Source organism: Halichoerus grypus, chromosome 3, assembly GCF_964656455.1.
Source record: "Halichoerus grypus chromosome 3, mHalGry1.hap1.1, whole genome shotgun sequence".
NCBI lineage: Eukaryota > Metazoa > Chordata > Mammalia > Carnivora > Phocidae > Halichoerus > Halichoerus grypus.
This window is the reverse complement of record NC_135714.1, coordinates 59,808,382-59,814,676: the sequence shown is the minus strand read 5'-3', so window position 1 is coordinate 59,814,676 and position 6,295 is coordinate 59,808,382. Positions and strand designations below refer to the sequence as shown.

General features: G+C 41.2%; 1 long non-coding RNA gene across 1 annotated transcript; it reads left to right on the top strand.

Moving 5' to 3' along the window:
• The first annotated feature begins 260 nt into the window (after positions 1-260).
• Positions 261-5,586, top strand: LOC144381353 (uncharacterized). The gene is made up of 2 exons (XR_013446385.1): positions 261-3,764; positions 4,910-5,586. It is a non-coding gene; the product is annotated as an uncharacterized LOC144381353 (long non-coding RNA).
• The last annotated feature ends 709 nt before the right edge of the window (positions 5,587-6,295 follow it).

Sequence of the window (6,295 nt, the reverse complement as noted above, 5' to 3'; positions counted from 1 at the left end):
TCCTGCCCCTCCTCCCACCTGTTCTCTCTCTCTCTCTCTCTAACAAATAAATAAATAAAACCTTTAAAAAAAAAAGGGGGTTTTTTGGCTTGTCTTTTTTTCCCCTTTGTTTGTTTGTTTTGTTTCTTAAATTCCACATGAGTGAAATCATATGGTATTTGTCTTTGACTGGCTTATTTCTCTTAGCGAATGCTACTCTCTAGATCCATCCATGTTGTTGCAAATGGCAAGATTTCATTCTTTTTTTTTTTTAAAGATTTTATTTATTTTCTTGACAGAGAGAGACATAGCGAGAGCAGGAACACAAGCAGGGGGAGTGGGAGAGGGAGAAGCAGGCTTCCCGCAGAGCAGGGAGCCCGATGTGGGACTCGATCCCAGGACGCTGGGACCATGACCTGAGCCGAAGGCAGACGCTTAACGACTGAGCCACCCAGGCGCCCAAGATTTCATTCTTTTTGATGGCTGAATAATATTCCATTTGTATATATATATACCACTTCTTTACCCATTCATCTATAGATGGACACTTGTGCTGCTTCCATAATTTGGCTATAGTAAATAATGCTGCTATAAACAAAGGGGCGCATGTATCTTTTTGAATTAGTATTTTTGTATTCTTTGTATTGTATTCAATACAATTAGTATATTTGTATTCCACTATCCAGTAGTGGAATTACTGGATCATACGGTAGTTCTGGTTTTAATTTTCTGAGGAACCTTCATACTGTTTTCCACAGTGGCTACATCAGTTTGCATTCCCACCAACAGTGCATGAGGGTTCCTTCTCCATATCCTTGCCGATATGTTTGAGGTGATATCTTGTTGTAGTTTTGATTTGCATTTCCCTGATGATGAGTGATGTTGAGCATCTTTTCATGTGTCTGTTAGCCATCTGGATGTCTTCTTTGGAGAAATGTCTGTTCATGTCTTCTCATTTTAATCAGATTATTTGTTTTGGGGGTGTTGCTGAGTTAATTTTCCTGTACAGCACATGATACAAGCAGCCTGGTCATAAAGAAACATGTCTTGTAAAGACTACCTGGTCAAAGTTGTGACAGACTGAGGCTTAGAACTTGGGTCTCCTGATTGAGAATCCCTTGCTTGTTTGGAATAGCTGACTTCCTATTGAAATGGAAACAAAGAAGATGGGTTTCCTTATGTGACTCTCTCATTATTGGTTCTTTTTTTTTTTTTTTTTAAAGATTTTATTTATTTGACAGAGAGAGATACACAGTGAGAGAGGGAACATGAGCAGGGGGACTGGGAGAGGGAGAAGCAGGCTTCCCTCGGAGCAGGGAGCCCAATGCGGGGCTCGATCCCAGGACCCCGGGACCACGACCTGAGCTGAAGACAGACGCTTAACGACTGAGCCACCCAGGCGCCGCTCATTATTGGTTCTTTTATCTGAGTTGTGCAACAGTAGAAGTCTAAATCTGTAGTGAACTCTGAATCAGACTAGACTGAAAAATGTGATTGACTTGTTTTCTAAGCCCTCCTCAATATAAATGAACCACTGGCAGGGAATTAGAAACAGCAGGGTCACTGCTCCTAAGGCTTTAAGGCTGGTCCTCATTAACTGGACTAAATGGATTTTTCTTTATTGTTTTGTGTTGTGTTTTTACATTGGTAATGGACTCTTAACACTCCTCTATGTGAATGAAAAATTATGTTTTTCATTCACTGCTTTTTGAGGGCCTTATTTTTCCTCTTGATAGCTTCAGACATGAGAAAAATTGAAACTGTAATTAACATACATTTTGTTTCTTAACATGTCCTTTGGAGAAGTATCTTACCACAAACCTTGACATCACTTGTCAGCACTTGTAAGTAACTTGTGATTTAGAGCCTTGTGTTTATCGATGTTTGTGGATATCTAATGTTGAATGTATAAACACAGAAAATTTTCTCTACCAGCCCATCCACAAAATGTCATTTTCTTTTGCTTTCAGTGAAATTTTATTTTCCCCCCATTGCATAGTCTTATTCAATCCTTTATGTTCTACTTTGGCATGCAGGGTCATCTCCTGTAGAAGTGAGGAAGGTTCTAGCAAAATTTTAGAAAATGTATTATTGGTTAAGATGAATTAAAATAAGAAAGAATAAGGGAAATGGAACAAAAATATCTTAATTCAGCATGTTTTTCTGTCCCTAGTTCATGGGAGGATCTCCTATCAGTCAAGAGAATAGGTTTTTTTGTCAGTTAATTTCCATTTGGCTATCTCCATGTCTCTAGATCTAGAAAATGATCTCTATTAATGTAGCTGCTAGAATTGAAAACTCTCCCTCCACCCCATGACAATAGTGTTCTAATTGGCTACTTCCCTCCGCAACGTGTTTTTAGCCTCTTCCTTGGATCATCATTCCTTTTGCTTACGTGTAAACCTACTATCTGTCCTCCTCCTGCCCCCACTATATATATATTTTTAGTAGAAAAGCTGTTAATTAAGTTGTTCCTAGACCCTCCAGAAGAGTCAGGCCCTGAGTCTGAAGTCACATGGGCAAGAACAATAATCCAGTGTCACCACCCCCACTAAATTCTCTGTGTCTCTAAAGATTGGGAATCATAAGTTATTTATCTATTTCAGTTCCACACCATCTCACACATTGATTTCTTCTCCTTCCTCCTCCTCCTCCTCCTCCTCCTCCCTCCTCTCCTCCCACCCCTTCTTTAAGTAATCTCTACACTCAACATAGGGCTCAAACTCACAACCCCAAGATCAGGAGTCACATGCTTTTCTGTCTGAGCCATCCAGGTGCCCCCAACACAGTGATTTCTTTGTGACAATAGTAATAATAATCCTACAAAGGAAAGAATGTAAATCATATTTTATAGGCAAGGTACTTGGCTTAGAAGGTTTAAGGAACGTGCACAGCGTCACTCAATAAATGGTAGAGATGTGTGTTTGTTAAATACAGGAGTATGATTCTTTAGATCTGGAATGAATTTTAAAATTTTTGTTTAGATAATATACAGTTTGGGAGATTTGACTCCTGGAGCCACGTGCTTCTTCATTCACTTATGGAGGAGGACGTGTGTTTCTCTAGCCATCAGACAAAACTTCACTTCATCCTAAGCTGAATTTGGATATTGCTCACTGTGAATCAAGCACTGTAGCCAAGGGAATGGTATGTACTTATTGGCTTGGGCCTTTGTTAAATTCCTTTGTCGGAATTAATAATGGGAGCAAAAGGAAACAGGATGGTGCTGATTGGTTTAGGCCAATGACAGTTTACCTGTGGAACCACCTGGCTTCTACAAAGCTAGGGAAATATATGTGGAAAGGATGCTGGAGAAAAAAATCACAATGCTCACCAGAGATGGACAGTTGAAGCGGCAAAAGGTATGCTTCATTTTATTTTAATTATTTTAATTATTTTTAAAGATTTTATTCATTTATTTGAGTGTGGGAGGGAGAGAGATCATGACCAGGGAGGAAGGGTAGAGGGAGAAGCAGACTCCCCACTGAGCAGGGAGCCCAACGTGGGGCTCCATCCCAGGACCCCTAGATCACGACCTGAGCCGAAGGCACATGCTCAACTGACTGAAGCACCCAGGCACACTTTATTTTTATTTTTTGAAGATTTATTTATTTATTTTAGAGAGAGAGCACAAGTAGGGGAAGGGACAGAGGAAGAGAATATCCAAGCAGATTCCTGCTACGCATGGAGCCCAACACAGGGCTCGATCTCAGGACCCGAGATCAGGACCTGAGCCAAAACCAAGAGTCAGACGCTTAACCCATTGAGCCACCCAGGTGCCCCAGGTATGCTTCATTTTAGATTTTGACTGATTCTGCCAAACTGTATTCCAAAAATGCTGTACCAGTTTATATTTATACCCACAGTGTGTAAGAAAATCTATTTCCCCACACCCAGACCATATTAGATATTACTAATAATTCCATTTTGACCAGTCTGATGGGTGAAAATTATCTTGCTTTAGTTTATATTTTCTTGTTTACTACTGAAGTTACATGTATTTTTTTTTTTTAAGATTTTATTTATTTATTTGACAGAGAGAGAGTGAGAAAGCAAGCACACAAGCAGGGGGAGGGGCAGAGGGAGAATCAGACTCTCCACTGAGCCGGGAGCCCGATGCAGGCTCGATCCCAGGACCCTGGGATCATGACCTGAGCTGAAGGCAGACGCCTAACCGACTGAGCCACCCAGCCGCCCCAGTTACATGTATTTTTATGTATTTTTTCTTTTTGTATATTTATCAGTCATTTGGGTTCCTCCTGTAAATAAAAGATATTAAAGGTCTTTAAAAGAAGGTAGATTATAGCTTGAGTTTTGGAGATTTTCCTTTATAAATGTTTTTCCTATCTACTGAAAACAAAGGCAAGCACCAGATTTAGATAATATAATTTGGCTCAAGCTATGTTTTATATTTATTTATTTGAGAGAGAGAGCAGGGGTAGGAGCAGGAGAGGGGCAAGCAGACTCTGAGCTGAGTGGGGAGCCCGACACAGGGCTTGATCCCCAGGACCCCGAGATCATGACCCGAGCCGAAATCAAGTCAGATGCTCAACGGACTGAGCCACCCAGGTGCCCCTCAAGCTATATTTTAGATCAAAATTATTTTGTACTGGGAAATGCAACCCAGCCAGCAGAATGTATTTGTTTTTTTTTTTTTTTTTTTTTTTTTTTAGATTTTATTTATTTATTTGAGAGAGAGAGAATGAGAGACAAAGAGCATGAGAGGGAGGAGGGTCAGAGGGAGAAGCAGACTCCCTGTCGAGCAGGGAGCCCGATGCGGGACTCGATCCCGGGACTCCAGGATCATGACCTGAGCCGAAGGCAGTCGCTTAACCAACTGAGCCACCCAGGCGCCCAGAATGTATTTGTTTATTTTTTAAATGTTATTTTAATTCCATGTAGTTACCATACAGTGTTATATTCATTTCAGGTGTACAGTATAGTGATTCAACACTTCTATGTATTACTCAGTGCTCATCAAGGTAAGTGCACTCTTAATCCCCTTTATCTATTTCATCCACCCCCCCCTTCCTTTCTAGCAATCCTCTGTTGGTTCTCTATTTAAGGGTCTGTTTTTTGGTTTGTTTCTCCCGCCCCCCCATTCATTTGTTTTGTTTTTTTTTAAATTCCACATATGAGTGAAATCATATGGTATTTGTCTTTCTCTGACTGGCTTATTTCGCTTAGCTAATGCTACTCTCTAGATCCATCCATGTTGTTGCAAATGGCAAGATTTCATTCTTTTTTTTTTTTTTTAAAGATTTTATTTATTTATTTGACAGAGAGAGAGAGAGAGAGCGCACAAGCGGGGGGAGCAGCAGAGGGAGAGGGAGAAGCAGGCTCACCAAGCAGGGAGCCCAGTACGGGGCTGGATCCCAGGAGCCTGGGACCATGACCTGAGCCGGAGGCAGACGCCCAGCGACTGAGTCACCCAGGCACCCCAGCAAGATTTCATTCTTTTTATGGCTGAATAATATTCCATTATGTATATATACACCATATCTTCTTTATCTATTCATTTATTGATGGACAATTAAGTTGCTTCCATAATTTGGCTATTGTAAATAATGCTTGCAATAAACATTGGGGTGCATGTATCCCTTTGAATTAGTGTTTTTGTATTTTTTGGGTAAATATCCAGTAGTGGAATTACTGGATCATATGGTAGTTCTCTTTTTAATTTTTTGAGGAACCGCCATGCTTGTCTTCCACAGTGCTAGCCAGCAGAAAGTATTTTTAAATACACTTGTCTTTTTAAATAAGGTGGTCATGTTCTCATTCTTCTGTTGGGTTCTGAGAAGAAATAAATCGGTAAGAGATAAGCACTTCTCCCTTCTCGGGTAGAGGTTGAAGGAGAAGTCAGTTCTGTTTGGGCGGACAGGAATTATTTAAGAATTGTGAAAATTCTGAGCTTGGGGGTTGCCACAGTTGGCTTTAAATCCTTGTCACTAAGATGACAGCCCACTCCTTTGGCTCTGCCCCGGGTAGCCCAGTGCTGCCACGCCATGATCCAGGAGGTGGCAGTAAAGCCCCACTCACTGTGCTCAGCACTTCCTGTAAGCCATATCCTCCACAAGGGCCAAAGTACTAAAACCAGAGATGAACTTTACCTGAGGGGTATGATCCGCTCCTTTTGCCCATGGTCTTTTTCCATTTTAAGGGCTCAGTGTTGATGAGTTCTTAATCTATTTGAACCGAAGGGGTGGCAAGGGAGAACTGTGATCCATGGTCCGTCACAGGGTACAACCCGCGGAGTGGCGCCCTCTAGTGGACATTGGTAGTTAAACACTCCGGTGGATCCCGTCCCAGGGGTTTA